General features: G+C 49.2%; 1 long non-coding RNA gene across 6 annotated transcripts in view; it reads left to right on the top strand.

Moving 5' to 3' along the window:
* The first annotated feature begins 524 nt into the window (after window positions 1–524).
* LOC116625505 overlaps window positions 525–16,249 on the top strand; it is a 35,743-nt gene continuing 20,018 nt past the window's right edge. For 3 of the 6 annotated variants that reach the window (XR_004298085.1, XR_004298083.1, XR_004298080.1), the window contains exons 1-5: window positions 525–1,052; window positions 1,582–1,662; window positions 10,417–10,613; window positions 12,277–12,466; window positions 13,381–13,524. This is a non-coding gene — a long non-coding RNA (uncharacterized LOC116625505). Of the gene's footprint in view, window positions 1,053–1,085; window positions 1,663–7,370; window positions 9,186–10,416; window positions 10,614–12,276; window positions 12,467–13,380; window positions 13,525–16,249 lie in introns of those variants that run through there. The other 3 variants (XR_004298082.1, XR_004298081.1, XR_004298084.1) reach the window with 3 other exon arrangements.

Below are 16,249 nucleotides of genomic sequence, written 5' to 3'. Positions count from 1 at the left end.
CAAAAAAGAGCATTAGTGTGGGGCACCTGGGTGGTGCAGTAGGTTAAGCATCTGACTTAATTTCAGCTCAGGTCATGATCTCATGGGTTGTGAGACGGAATTGGGCTCCGCGCTCAGCCGAGCGTTTGCTTGGAGACTCTACCTCTGCTCCTCCACCAACTCACGCTCTCTCTCTCTCAAATAAATAAATCTTTTTTTTCTTGTGACGTCCTTGTTGGAGAAACCTTATGCTTAAAATAAAAAACTGCAAGCACCGTGTGTGTGTGAGCACCCTCACTTAGAGGTGCAAACCCAGACGCTAAGAGGGCTATCAGGCCGCGCACGCGCAGAGGGAGCGCAGTGCCGCAGCTCTCCAAGATACTGCCACATAAACCGCCGGGATACGGTGCGGTTCAGCGCACGCGCAAAGCCGAGCACAGCGCCCCTCGACGTCCGGGACAGACGGCTGGGAGGAAGACGCTCTGCGCACGCGCAGAGCGTGGTACCGGAGCCGCGCACGGCTAGCGGAGGCTGAAGGGGTGAGGCCCGGCGCACGCGCAGAACCGCACAGCATGGCCACTACAAGACGTTAGGGGACAGAGAGTGAGGAGAGGTGCTCTTGCGTGCCCAAACGGAGACACTGGGGGAGCGGGGCAAGATGGTCGTCGGGCGAGCTGAGGGTTGGGCCCTTTGCAGGCGGAAAACCCAGGTACAGCGTGTGCCTCCGAACTGGGCGGGCCAAAAGTCCTGACTTGAGTTGCCTGGTGCACGCGGCCGCTCAGCGAGACTCCAATGTGCCTGAGGAGGAAAGGCGGTGAAGACGGCACTGCGCAGGCTCACTGTGCCAGCGCAGGCGCGGACTGGAGGCCCTCGACGAGGCAGCCAAGCGGGCCGAGGAGCGAGGCTGGCCCTCTGTCCCCCAGCGTGTGTCGCCCATCTCGCCCGCGGGTTCCTCTTCCGTGCTGTGCGCGGCCGCGCCGGGGCCTTTGAGCGTCAGGGTCCGCGCAGGCCTGTGACGCCATCGAGAGGCGACGGGAACCCCCGCGTCCCCTGCCCTGTCACCTCGCGAGAAGGTGACTCCCGCCCCCCCCCACCCCCCGCGAACGTGGCAGCTCTGCTCCCAGCCACGACTCCCTCCCTGCGCGGCGCGGTGTCCCCCCCCGGCGTCCCGGGGAGCGCCCGGCTGTCCGGCCGTGGTCGCCCGAGCCTGCCCCTCCCGCGCTGCCAGCGCTGCCAGCGCAGGAGACCGGCTGACGATCTTTCCCCAGACGGGAACGGACGGGGGTCGGTGGGCGTGGGGGCGGCCTGAGCCCCTCGCGTCCGGAGGCGGCAAGTGTGAGCGCCCTGCCCGCTGTGGACGGCCGTCCGTGTGTTCAGAGAAGGGATGAGCGGCGTTCTCGCCCACCTTCCTTTGTGGGCCTTTCCCGTACAGGTGTCGTGTGTGCTTTGCTGGAATTCGATTTTAGTGACTATTCCTTAGAAGCAGCTTGGTTGAGAAAAGTATGTCCTCGGTGGAAATGAAGAACACAGTATAGTTTCTGGTGTTTAGATTAGGGTTATAAATAATCTTTTCTTCACCTTTTCATAATTGTACCCCTGCAGGATTAAGCCATGGACCTTTACAGATCGTGTGTGACGCCTTGGCGGTTCTGCCCCCCACACCCCCCGGGTTGGGTGTCACAGGTAAATCGGGAATTCGTTACCGCTTTCCTTCTCCGTTACTGTCTCTGAAGGAGTCATTGGAGTTGGCGGTCGTGGCAGGTGAACATGTTCAAGTATGTGACTGGTTTTAAATAAATGAAACTGTACTTTTATATTCCCGTGTAAGAGAAACGAGGTGTCAGAGGCCACACCTGCGGACAGAGTCCCATGTACGGGTGTGCAAGGGGGGTGTGCGCTGCCCCGGGCCAGGACCTTCAGCTCCAGCTCGCCCTCTGTGACTGGTCTCCCCATATTCCAGGTCTGCTCGTCGTGCCATCGCCATATTCCTTCATCCGTTTCCCTCATCTCTCTGATGCCCTTCCATGTGCTCCCTCGTTCCTCCATCAGCACTTTGAGACCCTACCTCACATGGCACCTCTCTGTACCCTTTCCTGACCCTGGAGAGGACATGGATCCCTCCTTTGTGGGCATACTGTGCCCGAGGACTTAGACTTGCACAACCAGTTACTGCTGCCATTCTGTACTGATTTCACTTTGTGTCTCCCTGCCTCTTTTAAGATACAGGGTGGACATTGTGTCTTATTTACATTTCCAGCCTCTCTTAACACAGTGCCTGGAGCTAACAGACACAATAAACACTTGTTGCCTGACCGGCTGAGTGAATGAGTGAACAAATACGGTTTTCTGAAGTTTCTGCCGTGTTCAGTACAGGAAGTGGCAAAGCAGGCAACTACGGAATGAAGAGGGTGTTTATGTTGTCGAGACAGTCTCCGAGACTGTAGACACAAGGCCAAGGTGTGACTCGGTTGGTGGTGCTGCTGTAGAAGAGGGGGAGTACTTACTGAAGATATGTTGAGCCAGAAACAGTATTTGCATCTTTTTAAAGATCAGCTCTATTGAGGTATAACTTACGTAAAATAAAATGCAACCCTTTGGGTGTACGTTTTGACGAACTTCGGCACATGTGAGCACCCATGTAACCATGACCACAGTAGAGCTCTGGAACCTCTCCCTCACCAGGGATGTTGCCGTGTGCTCCTTCACAACCAGTCCCTCACACCCCAGTCCCAGGCACCTGTGGAGATTTGTCCTCTTGTTTGTGCACCTGATGCGCAGTAAGCCAATGACTGAGACAGTGGCTTTGAAGCACAGCAAGCTTTATTTTCAGAAGGGCAGGGGGTCATTCCCAAAGCTGCCTTGCTTTGTTGAATCTAGGGGCAGTTTACATATGAGTGGTTGGGAATGTGAGTATGTGAAGGGAAGTTTATGGGCTTCTTGAAACTTGAGGGGGCAGTCTTAAAACCACTGAAGGTACACACTCTTCCGGACAGTGAAGCGCCATCTGGGACCTGGTATACATCAGATAGTTTTAAGAAAAATGTTATCATCTGTTTTTCATCAGATTCTTATAATCAATGTGCAGACGGGGTAGAGTGACAAGGGCAAAGTTAATGAGTCATGCACAGGGCTTAAGAAAACACAAAAGAAGAGAACGTGGGGCTAGGTTAATAACACAACTGTAGTTCAGCTTATGATTTCAGAACAGGTCCCAGAACCAAGCATCTGGCCTCACTTTCTATAATTTCATATATGTGGAATCCTATAGCATGTACTGGTTAGTGGTTTATTCACTCAGCACGTCTTTGCCATCAGCCGGTCCCTTTGTATTGCTGAGTGCTGTCATCCAAGTTTTCTAGCCATCCTGCTGATGAGCATATGGGTGTTTCAGGTTTGGGCTGTTGTGAACACTCCTGTTCAGGCTTTTGTGTGGACATATGTGCTCTTTTCTCTTGGGTAAATTATTTGTGGGGGAAGCTGCCGCATCATATGGCGAGTCTATGTGTAGAATCTTAAGCTTCCAACTTGTGTGTCTTACTGATAAATTGGACTTCACTGCAATGTAAGTTAGGCTCACTCTAATAAGATGCCGCTAGACACCCAGCACAGATAGGGATGTGGTGTGTAAAATGGTAGAGCCACTCTGGGAAAAGTTCTGGCAATTTCTTACAGAATTAAGTACATACCTACTCTGTGAGCCAGTAATTCGACTCTTAGGTATTTACCCATGAGAAATGACATTTCAATAGACCCATGTCTGAAAAAGACTTGTACAAAAATGTTTACAACAACTTTGTTCATAATAACCAAACTTGAAAACAGCCCCCGTGCCCATGTAGAGAATGGCTAAACTGTGTTCTATCCATACAACCGGCTGTTATTCAGCAGGAGAAGGAAATGAGCTATTGGTATGTACAATGCAGTTTTTAAGGAGGACATCCCATGTGATTCCCAGGGAGCCCTAGGTCCCTCCGTGAGCTTGAGGAGGATTTTTTTTTTTTTTTAAGAGAGGGAGGGTGGGGGAAGGAGGGGCAGAGAGAGAGGGCGGGGGAGAGAATTTTAAGCAGGCTCCATCCCAGTGCAGAGCCCAAAGCGGGGCTCTATCTCACAATCCTGAGATCATGACCTGCGCTGAAATCAAGAGTGAAATGCTTAACCAACTGAGCCACACAGGCGCCCCAAGGAGAAAATTTTCTAAGCAGAGCTCACCACAAATCGCAGATATGGGGTGTGGTGGGGATACCTTGACATTAAAATACATGGAGAAATGCTGTAGTGTTCACTTAGAATGTTTTGGAAAGAAATCAGGTGACCTCTTGTAGCCTAGGTCAGGGCATCTTGGTGAAGAAAGAATCATCATGGGGCCTTTTGACACTCAGGGTTGTGTAAATCCTATGTAACGCTGCACGTTGATTCATGCCACTCTCTGTGGGTAGACAGCAGAACCCCTCTCCCTGCTATTTCCCCTGCACTCTGATTTGGGGGTTTCTCTTGCAGAGGATGGGGACCCTGCAGTGTCTGGGAAAGGAAACTGGACCATGCACAGGACGTAGGCCAGTGGTCCCGCCCAGTGGGGATGTTCCCCTGGGCACAGGGTTGCCCTCAGTGGGACACGAGGCCACCAAGCTGAAAATGAGTTTCTGCAATTTCTTTCAGTCTAAAAGGCCTCCACTGTGTGAGGATTCAGGAACTGTGCATGGGTGTGGCCATCTGGCCTCCTCAGAGGTGGTGATGGCTGAGAGGGTCTGCAGAGGCACAGGTGCATTGCTGTACGGTCACAGTCCCTGCTGCCCACATCCCTGCACACGCTGTGCTCACATTGCATGCCTTGGCTTTCCTTCCAGACCCTGAGAATCATCCCAAGGTCTTATCCCATGTCTAGACTCAGGAATGCTAAGACAAAACCACAGCCCTACACACATTCCTCCTCCCTCTGGAGAGGCTGACTTCTTTGGTACCAATCTAAGTGCTGCCCACAGCAGTCAGGCTTGTCTGGACACGGCCAGAGTCGGGCCACAAGCCCCTGCACCTCAGCCACGCAGACTCACAGGGCGCGTACTCAAAGTCCTGCCTGAATCTTGCATATGTATTCCAAGTCTTCTCTTCAAATCGGAAGATTACCTTTAATACGAAGTGATCACCAGTAATTTGAAAACTAGACAGAAGCCCCTCTGAAAAGGCTGTAATCCTGGCGATGCCAACACTGAAAAGAGACCTGGTCCGATGTAGTAGCTACCGTCGCCCCGTGTCCACTGTGCATGACCTGCTCCCTTGGAAGGAGTGTGTTCCTGCAAATGCTGTAATGAGAGAGTGGCCTCTGCCGAGTGGTGTCTCCTGACAAGAGGCCCCAGCTGCCTGGGAGGGAGGGAGAGCACCCTGTAGCTGCTCTCTCCCAGGCTGGCCCGTGGGCACGGGGTCCCTGTGTGGCAGTATGTGGGGGCTTGTGCCGAGTCACCTCCCATAAGGTGTTAGCTTGAAAAAAGGTTTGGTAGGTAGTCTGGGTGCCTGTGTTTTACCCCCACCCCACGCGCACAAGTGGCAGGAACTTGCTGGTGCCCTCCCGACCTGAATCTCCAAAGGGGGTCCCTCTTAGGGCACCACCGGTCTGCTGTCTCCAGACATCTCGACACACTGACCTTGCTTTCCCTGGTCCCTGACCCTGGGATCCTGGAAGTGTATGGATTAACGCAGTGTGAGCCCAGCCCAGAGCAGCTGCAGAGGGACAGGACTGCAGGCCTCAGAGCCGAGCCCGGTATCAGCAGATGGCCAAGAGCAGGCACAGCTTTGCTGGGTCTATGCTGAGTCTATGCTGAGCCCTGACATTGGTGGGGAGGGTCTTACACCAGCACGAGTGACCCCCACCCCAAAGGACAGGGGCCTGCACCCAGCACCTCTCAGCAATTTGTTCCTTTATCCCATCAATTAGTGAAGTGTCTTTCTTCACTGGGATTTGGTGAAAACGTCACTGCATTCCCTTCAGGCACCTCCTGGGTCCAGGGGTGAGGCCAGAATCAGCCCTGCAGGCAGGGCTGGGCTCTCAGGCCAAGGTCAGGAACTCAGTCTCTCTCCCCTGGGGAGCCTACTTGAGGGGTCTTCTTGTCTCCACTCCTGAAAAGAGTGAGCCAGTCCCCTCAGATCTCACAGGACCCCCAGTAGAGTCTAAACTCCAGGGTGGGCAGAGTCTCACCGTGGCTAGAAGCCTCCTCTCTGGGAGATGGAGGATGGGAAGTGAGCCCTGGGAGAGCATTGCCTTCAGCTGCCCAGAACACTAGCCTGGGCTCCATCCTCTGCTCCCTGTAAGTCTGAGGGCCCAAGGGCAGAGCAGTGTCCCTGCCACAGATGCACTAGGATCCCAGACCCAGGAGGGCCACCCCAGCCTCCAGGGCTGCAGCCATCTGCCCCTGGCCTCATTGCCTCACTTGCAAACGGCCTTCACCCCCTGTATCACGCCTGGGCTTTCAGAGAAAGCACTGACTGTCTCATGTGCACAGGACTCCCTCCAGAAGTCAATACCATGCATATGAACCTGAAGTGCCTTTGGCTGCGTTAAGCCTGCCCTGGGTCCTTCCCTGCGGTCCTCCTTAAGAGAAAGCTGCAATCATTGTCAGCCTGTTATTGGGTCTCTGCAGCTCATTTCTGAGGGAAGGATGAGAAGGGAAGTCTGAGGCAGATGCAGAGGGGAGGGAGGGGGCCTCACAGCACCCATTTGCTTCTGTGAACATCACTGCAGACCGTCTGCAGTCAGAGACCACACGTCTGACTGGAGCAGGTGCAAGGGTGAAAATGTCTCTTCAGATAAACAATGTTTAATAACATCTTCTCATTTGTATTCACATCATCACCACTGCTAACAGTGGTGACCCCCTGCCCAGCAAGTAGGCCCACCTGGGTGGCCTTCCAGGAGTTACGTCATGGCCCTGGGTGTCCTGTTAGAGAGCTGGGGCCAGGGAGGCTCCCCTCCTGGGTCCTGGGCACCGGTCACCCGTCATGAAAGGAGGGTTTTCTCTACCATGTTAGAATTCTAAAAGATGGGACATTTTCTGTATCTTAGGCAGCTCTCCAGGACCTTTATGTGCCCTCAACTTCAGTCAAATTTCTAACTGGAAAAGTTCTTACTCTAAGGTGGCTGGTTAGGATCCTGCCTTCACCCCTGATACTGATGAAAATTATTAAATTTTATTTTATTTTATTTAAAATACATTTATTCCTGGGGCACCTGGGTGGCTCAGTTGGTTCAGTGTTCAACTCTTGATTTCGGTTCAGGTCATGAACTCAGTTGTGGGGTCAGGCCCCTCATTGGGCTCCATGCTTAGCACGGAGTCGGCTTGAGATTTTCTCTCTCCCTCTCCCTCTGCCCCTCCCCCCTGCGCTTGTGCACACTCTTTCTCTTTCTGTATGTGTCTCTAAAATAAATAAATAAATCATTAAAATACATTTATTTCTTCATTGTGAAAGTAACAGAAGGAATACTTTCTGAAGCCAGCAGGATGTGTCAGTTATTTATAAAAGCTGGTGAAAATAGGTAATAAAAAAATAAGGAAGCAAACATACTTTACATATATTTTTAACTTAAAATTTGTAGCTGTGCATTAATTTTTAACGATAAACAATAAATAACAATAAACAAGTTTATTGAGATACACTTTTCATACAGTGAAACCTTCAGGTTTTAACACCTCATGTTGGTAAGTTTTGACAAATGTAGAACATCGGTCAGGGTGCATAACATTTTCATTGCTCCAGAAAGTCCCCTCATCCCTTGCTGGTCAATACCCTGCCCAGAGGCCACCGCACCGCTGGCCGCCATCCCCAGATGGCCAGTTCTAGCTCCAGTCGCCACTCTGGTGGTTTCAGTACGGGCCCGAAGACTCCGAGTAAGCACCGGTCTGAGGACTGGGTTTTTAGTCTCCGTTTTTAGTATAAACCATATCCTTAATTTGTCCTCCTAAGATGTGCAGTTTCAGTATTTTTCTGAAGTGAACTGACAAATCAAGTGTATTTGTAAAGAAATCTAAGACCAGAATTCTTCCAAATATTCAAAAATTATTTTCTGTTTAAGAGTTATCTTGCCTGTACCTAATTCAAAATCGATTTTAAAGCAACTTCAACTTGCCTTTATCTTGATTCTCCAAATCATTTATCTTGGTCTTCATAGAAATAACTTTCTTTCCTTTTACATTAACAGGTAGTTGGTTTACATAATCTCAAACAAGCTATGCAATAGGGAGAATGTGAACAAGCAGCATAAACAGGTTTAGGAGCAAACAGGTGTCCCAGCCCAGCTCACAGTGGAAAGTGGTCTACTGCTTTTCGCCGAGCCCGCAACCACGTGAGTGCTAGAGCAGAGGTGGGAGTGTTGCAGGTACTTGCGTGCACACACATGCAAATAGACGAGAGCACACGTGGACGTGGTGCTGCGCCCCAGAGGTATTTACTGTCAGCATGTTTCCGGATGGTTGTCCAGTCTCACAAACGCAGGCAAGTACATGGAGTTAACATTATTGCAGGGTTGGAGGGAACAGTCCATGTGCGCAACTGCAAGTGCAGGGTCCCCAGTAGGCCACTCAGGCTCACTGAGAGCTGACATACTCATGGCTCTGGTTTACTACAGCAAAGGGATACAGGTTAAAATAACCCAAGGAGAAGGCACACAGGGCAGAGTCCAGACTCGGAGCTCCCAGCTGTCTGCGGACAGCTCTCCTTCCTGGCATCCCCTTGTCCTCACTGGAGCTCAGCATCCACAGTCTTTCCTGGGGCTCCATCATCTGCTGCTCTTGTGCCTGATCTGTCTCTAGACCCTCTGGAGGGTGCCTTGAAACCCCCACCCCAAGTCATAGACTTTCTCGTGGGGCCCAGGGGCCCCAGGCAAACAAAGGCATTGTAGGGCTTAGCCATCCCCCTCAGGAGCTGAGGGCAAGGCCAAGCCTCTCTTTGGGCAAGGTTAAGTTCTTTACCACACAGTCTTATACAAATGCTTTCTCCCCCCTGGAAAATGGAATCACACCATACACTTTGTTTTGCAACCTCCTTTTTCTGTTTTTGTAACTGGATCCCTTTCCTTGGTCCACAGGGTGTTTTTGAGCATCGTCTTATGGATTCATGGAGTGACAGCTTTGTTCACCTAAGCTGTCTCGAATTTTCCATCACCACTGCTCACTCTGGTAGCTTTTGGTGCAGAGAATTCGGTTACTGGCAACTGAATGTGGGTGGGTGTCTCAGTCTGGGGTTTCAGTAGCAGATTCTGATATGAGGAATTTTTGAAAGGGATATAAAGGGTGTGTTCCCTGGGAGACATGGGATGGGAGGGGGAGGCAGACGGGGGGAGGGTGGTGGGGGGAGTGACTTGGGCTCCATCTCATGGAGGAACTCTGGAGACTGCAGGTCACAGCTCACAGGTATCCCTATCTAGCGGCAAGGGCGTTCAGGTTCCTACCCCTTCCTGTCAATGACTAGTTAAGGCAGTTAACTTAATTGTCTGTAATCCCCAGACAATTCCATCCCTCCAGGAGCTTAGGAGAAGGGGGTTCTTGTGGCCAGAGGGCAACCCTCTGTCAAATATTCAGAAGCTGGATGTTGGGAGTGAAAGACCTGGAGCTAAGGTGCATAAAATGGTAGATGGTCAGCTGGAAATGCAGGTAGAACACGGACAGCATCTACTGCAATTAGATCAAAAGACAACATGGCATTCAGAGGGCCACAAGTGCTTGTCTCCTAGAGTAAATGAGACTCTTAGTGGAATCCCCTGACCTCAAGTCCTAGTGGGGTGAGCACCTCAACAACCACCCACCATCACCCCTATACCCCTGAGCCATGTTTGCTTTGGTGTTGGCCTTCGGCACCCTGGGCAGGGATGGTGGGGGAGTGTCTTTCTCCTTTAGATGCCACACAAGCTCAGACTTTCCCCAGGTACTGTTAATAGACAAGTAGAACATGGTGACAAAGATGAAATGACTGCTGCCTGCAGGAATGCCCCTCCACCTGTCCCACCCATTCCATTTTCTCCGTCCTCCCCACCTGCCCCACCCACCCCATCTTCTCCATCTGCCCCACCCACCCCATCTGCCCACTTTGGCATAAGGTTATTTGAGTGAAAGACACTTGGAAAACAGCAGGTACAAGAAGAACATCCTTGTCTCCCCTTTTCTTCCTGAGAGCAAGAGACAGACCCGGGGAAAGGTCCCATCCCTGCCCCAGGAGAAAGGAAGTGGCCTTGCCAAGGGAATAGGAGTCCAGGCCAAGAGAGTTCTGAGACCTTGTTACAATAACTCCCATCCAGGCATTTTGGATACTTTCCCACAGTTTCCTCTTTGTTCACACTAGCATGAAACATCTCGGTTTTGCCATTTCTCTGGGTCCTCATTCTCCTTATGAGGGCTCCCATGTTATGGAAAACTTATATTAAATAAACTTTTGCATTTTTCTCCCGCTAATTCTCAGGCCAAGCCGGAGACCTCAAGAGGGTTGAATGCTTTTCCTCCCTATACCAGACTGAATCCTGCCAGAGCAAGTCCTGTCTGTCTTGCTTCCCTCCCGCTGAATCCTCAGTCCCAGAACAGCTTCGGCAGGAAGTGGGAACTGGAAGAGTGAGTGATCAATGCCCACAGCATTCTCATTCCTGCCTCAGCCCTGCTCCGGTGAGCCTGCGAGTCTTCCTTTCTACCATGTCTGCTTTTGCTCATTTGTGTCCATAGGCTGGGTTCTCAAAACACCTGTGTTCATGTGTTCCTGAATGTGGCCTTCTACCTCAGAACAGGACCCCAAGGAGAAAATAGGAAGGATTCATATATCTAGTTAAAATACTGCACAAGCAGTAGGCAAAGAACAGAGCGATGACATGATGGGTCCATATATTCAATATTTACACAAAAAATTTAGGACCCTTGGGGCACCTGGGTGGCTCAGTCAGTTAAGTGTCTGCCTTCGACTCAGGTCATGATCTCAGGGTCCTGGGATGGAGCCCCGCATCGGGCTCCCTGCTCAGTGGGGAGCCTGCTCCTCCCCCACTCGTGCTTGCTCTTTCTCTCTTGCTGTCTCAAATAAATAAAATCTTTAAAAAAATTTTAGGATCCTTAGTGAGTAAAGAGCTTTGAGAGAGAAAACTCTGACAATGACATAGAAAGACTTGGACAGTGCCTCACACATGAGGGAACGTAAATGACCATTTGACCTGAGAGAGAAGGTTCCCCTGCACAAGCCATCAAATAAATGCAAATTGAAACAAGATTCCTTTTCTCTTACCAGAGGGGTAGAGATAAAACATTATAATATCCACTGTTGACAGGGGAGACTGGAAGGGATGCAAATGAGCATCGTGTCTGCACCAAAAGACCTCAAAAGGCTCTCACCTGCGTGGATCTGGGACCCCTGTCTTGCAGAGAAACATCAACCCTCATCTAAAAATAAGAGAAAAGCATTTCTAGTCCTTGTTATGGTGTTTCCAGAAAATACCTAAGGGGGTTTATATTCATGGAATTTCTTAAATTGCTTCTCTCCTTGTCCCCCTCTCTGTATGTGTGGATCCCGTGGAGGCTGTCTCTCGTGTCCCTCTTCTCCCAGCTTCCCTGGGGAGACTGGGTGGATATGGGCACTGGGCTCCATCTTTACTGTGCAGCCTTAGCCTGTCCGTTCTCCAGTCCATCATGACTTCACTTGTCATGAGAAAGGGGCCATAGCCCTGAGCCCTTCCTGGGGACCCGGGGTCAGCGGTGGGTAAGATGCTGAAGTGTGTGGTTGCAGGTGCTGCCCTTTACATGTTTCCGTTCAGCCTCATTGCAAGGCTTCAGTTCTTGAAATCCTTTGTTTCAAGGATTTGGTGTGTTGTACATCAGAATCATCCTGAAGTTAACAGTAAACCAGACTCTTATCAAGAAAAAACTAGGTGGAGGGAGGGGTGCAGGGGGAGTGCTTTTGAGAAGTTCCGGTCTAAAAATATGTGCAGAGCAACTGCTTCTTAACACCACCCACCCAGGGCATTCGTCCATATCTTGGGGGAGATGCTGCCAGGCTGTGCCAATGCCCCGTTTCTCCTCAGATTTTTGCCTAGTGGCCGGAAACAATTATTATGGTGTTGTTTGCGTAGTGGTGACATTTTACTTCCTTCATCCCTTCTACGTTTATTAATAAGAGCTTTTCTGGAGGAAAACACTGTTCCTTCTTCCACATTTATGTATGTATTTGGGTACTTATTTATATCAATATGGACTCCTAGATGTTTTGGCCTATGGGTGATTATCTAACACTGTCATTATTAATTCAGGACATATTCAAAACCATTAATTTTTCCTCAAATCATTCCAGCTTTGGTCATCAGGAGCTCTTTCAAACTCCTTGATATTTACTTTGTGAAATCCTCAAAGCCACCCTTCTTCCTGGACCTCCTGTGGGCAAGGGGAAGGAGATGTGCGGTCAGTTCCCCCAAGGAAGAGTGAGTCTCCAAACTGCTGGTTCCTGCAGAGGTGATTTATCACATAGACACCAAAATCTAAAGGTAAACACTGATGGTAACAATCACAGTAAAAATTACCATTTATTGAGTGTGCCAAGCACTTTGGGCACATTTTCTTATTAAATCCTCATTATAAACCTAGGGTCTTAGTTTCACTATCCTGATTTTACACATGGGGAAACTGAGTCTAGGAGCTACAAGACCTTAGCTGGGTTCATCCAGCTTAAGAAGAAAAGGGGTTGCCGGAGCACGTGTCCATTCATTGTTGCTGGTGCATTCACTCTTGGACCGGCACTGACATCAGTGAGAACGGTGCTTTGCTTACATGCGTCCTTTCCGAAGGCTCTCATCTTTGCAAGGCTGGAGCAGCTGATAAAAAAAGGACCTCTCTGTGTATGCACTGGCACCCCATTCATTCCCAGTGGAGCTCCAGGAGCTAAAAATAACCACGTTTTCTGTTTTATACAGAAAAGAGGAAACGTGCAGTTTATTTTGTAATGTTTACTATTTCTGAAAACCTGAATTTTTTCCACATGTATTTTTAAAATGTCTTTGGAGGTGTCCTTGGAGAAAAAGACACAATGCAGATTTCACCAAGGGTTCCTCCATTCTCTAATCCAAACCTTCAGGAAACAACTGCTGGAGACCAGATCCACTTGACCAAGAGATGGATTTTTGGGAAGCCTCCCAGTTGCAGATCAGAGGAAAGACAGTTCCCAAAGGGCCCTCGGACCTTGGAGCCCAGGCCTCTGCATGGGCTGCCCCTGTGCAGGGAGGGGTGCATGATACCACGGCCACAGGCTGACCGTGGGAGCCCAGGCTTGGTGGTCCTGAGGGATGAGTGAGGGATGGTAGTCATTCAGCATCGCTCCAACTGCCACTGAGCATGATCTTCATGGAAGGAGGGGAAGCATTTGTGCTAGGCCTTCATTTATGCTTATTTGCTACGTTTCTAGGGCACCCTCCCCCAAGAGATGGCAGGCTAGGATGGTGTTCGGTGCTGTTCCCTGCCTTTGCTTCTCGCTGGGACACTGGAAGGTTAAGAAATACATAAAGAAGAAATGAAGTAATTGCCCAAAGTACAGGAAGCTGGAACGTGGGTGAGTTGTCACAGACCACAGGGGTATTTCCATTGAGCAAAGAGCAGAGGGACTGTGGGTGGGTGTGGGTGTGGGGATGGCAGAAGAGGATCCCTGCCCATTCCGGGGACCTCAGAGGGCAGGGCTGCCTGGACATCTTCTGGTGAACTCTCCCCTGCGGCCACCATGGTGGGCCCTTCCTGTCAGGACCTCTCCTGCCACGTGGCTAGCACCAGCAGACCTGAGCAAAGGTGTCTGGGGCATAGAGCCAGGTGTGGGCAGGAGGCAGGAAGTAAGGGGGAAATATGTGGTAAGAACAATGGCAACAAAATGTGTAAAATGAACACGTGTCTTATAGAAAGTCAGTAGTAATTTGGAAAATGTGATAGGGACAAACTGAGGCCCGATCTCAGTAGTGACAACTCAGGAATTATTTGGAAAGGCAGAGGCTTAATGTGGAAAATGCTCACAGTCTCACTGAGGTTATTAAAACAGTCTGAGTGAAGGAGAAACACACATCACCTGAAGGCAAAGACGGACTAGCAGGTGGATTCATTCTTCTGGGTTTTAAAGATTTCATATAAGTTGAAACAAAATTATACCTAGATCTTCTAAACCTGCTAATGTGAGTCAAAGCTTATCTGGAAGAATAAGTGAACACGAAGAACCACAAGCATCTTAAGAGAAGAATATCTAGGACAGAGATTCTTTATCAGATCTTAAACCATAGTACAAAGCTACAATCACTCAAAATGTGGTGCAAGAGCTACCATTTATATCAGTGGAAAAGCACAGATTGCTCTGAAAAGAACCCGAATTCATGTAGTAATCTACTAAATGCTAATAGTATCAGTAGTCAAGAAAGTATTCAATCAGTGATACAGGACCAAGAAATAAACCACATACATTAAGATTAGATCTTCTTATATGCCCTTAGAATATGATAAATTCTAGACAGATTTGATTTCAAAATAAAACCACAGAAGAACAAGAAGACTAAACAGAAGAATGTTTATCACCTCTAAGGTAAAAATGACATTTTTTTTGAAAATATGTGAGAGAGCACACAAAAAATAGAATTGGCAACAACAAAAATAAAGATGAAAAAGTGGGAGGGTAGTTATAAAAATTTATAGATATACTCCCCTCATATGTAAGAATTTCTTAGAAATGATTGTATCAAATGAAAAACGGACAAAAGACATGAAAAACACAGGAATGATAATAGTAAACATGGAAAAATGCGTAGCATCATTATTGATCAAATAAAGCAGGTTTAGATCAGAAATTGTTACTGATTTTAAGAGGATTATATGCACTGTTGGTAAATGAGGCATTTCCAAGTTCTTCTGGTGGTGATGGAATGATACAAGTTTTCTTCATCCTTAACAAAAGACATTGAGATGGTCCCTCTTATTCTGCTTCCCTTTCTTGTTCGGTCCCTTCCTAAAGAATTCAGGGCCACTCTCTTTGGGGGCTGAGCTCAGGGGTCAGGGCAGGACGAGGGGGCGTCCAGTGGGAGTGTGGCCAGTGTGGTGGGTCATCGCTCACAGGTGCAGTGGTCGAGGCAGTGTAGGGGCACCCCGAGGGATTGGCCTGAATACCATTTTCACTGAAAGAAACAAGGACTTTTTGGACCGACAGCTCATTTCAGTGCTGGATCAGAGAAAGATAAGCAGGGACTATCAGACTGTGCAAGTCAGTGAGGAATTGCTCTCAGAGTGATGGGAACATGTCAGATACCACAGAATCTCATGTGAAGGGTCCCATCTGCTAATTCCAGGACAATTGCAGTATCAAAACAAGTAAAATTAGGGACAAATTGAATGTAATAGAAACCACATGTTAAGCTGATGTAAAGAAATACGCAAGTTCAAAGTTCCATGAGAAATGGAACATTTCAGTAGGAAATCAGTGGAGAGTCCTGGTGCCCACCAGTGTAATCAAGTGATGAAAAGGAACTTTGATGGTAATAGGACAGATTGCCACCTGATGTGTGGTGCGGACAGTCCCTTGTGCAGCCTTCCTGTCAGAGATGCATCTAATCCTGAAGAGACATCCGATAAACCCAGATGGACAGATGCTCCAAAAGAGCTGACCTGTAATCTTCAAATGCACCAAGATCATGAGAGTCAAGATGAGACTAAGCTCCTCCTGACTAAGGAGGAAGGGTGAAGAAGCTGGCACGCGGTCCAAACTGGACCCTTTTGCTCTAACGGCAACATTGGACCAGCGGCAAAACGTGGGTGGAGCGGAGGATTAGGTTAATGCAGTAGAACGGTTAGCGAAGCATCAGTGCCCATTTCCTGGTTTGATTTTGATGTGCTGTCCTGATGCAGCACAGTGTCCAGGTTTGTGGGAAAATTGGGGAGTGATGGAGCCTCCCAGTCAGCAATTTATTTTTAGAGCAGTCAGAAAAAAAACTTGCGCTGCACTTGCAACTTCTGCATAAGTTTGAGATTGTCACACGCATTCACACACGCGTGCATGCAGCCTTGAAGTAAACAGACATGCTCTTCGGCCTAGCATTCCTCCCTCAGGAATCTATCCTAGGGCGGTAACTGGAGTCCCCGCCCAAGCTGTGTGCAGTGAGAGGTTTAATGCATTATAGTGAAACACTGGAAACCAGGTGAGTGCCCTACCAGCAAGGAGATGGATCCTGACACAATCCTGGTGAATATCATTTTGTCACAAGAGTCATGTTTGTGAAGAATATTTGATGACAGTGGAATGTGTCCATGGTGTG

Source organism: Phoca vitulina, unplaced genomic scaffold (genome assembly GCF_004348235.1).
Source record: "Phoca vitulina isolate PV1807 unplaced genomic scaffold, GSC_HSeal_1.0 scaffold79, whole genome shotgun sequence".
Classification (NCBI taxonomy): domain Eukaryota; kingdom Metazoa; phylum Chordata; class Mammalia; order Carnivora; family Phocidae; genus Phoca; species Phoca vitulina.
This window is presented reverse-complemented; position numbering and strand designations above follow the sequence as displayed.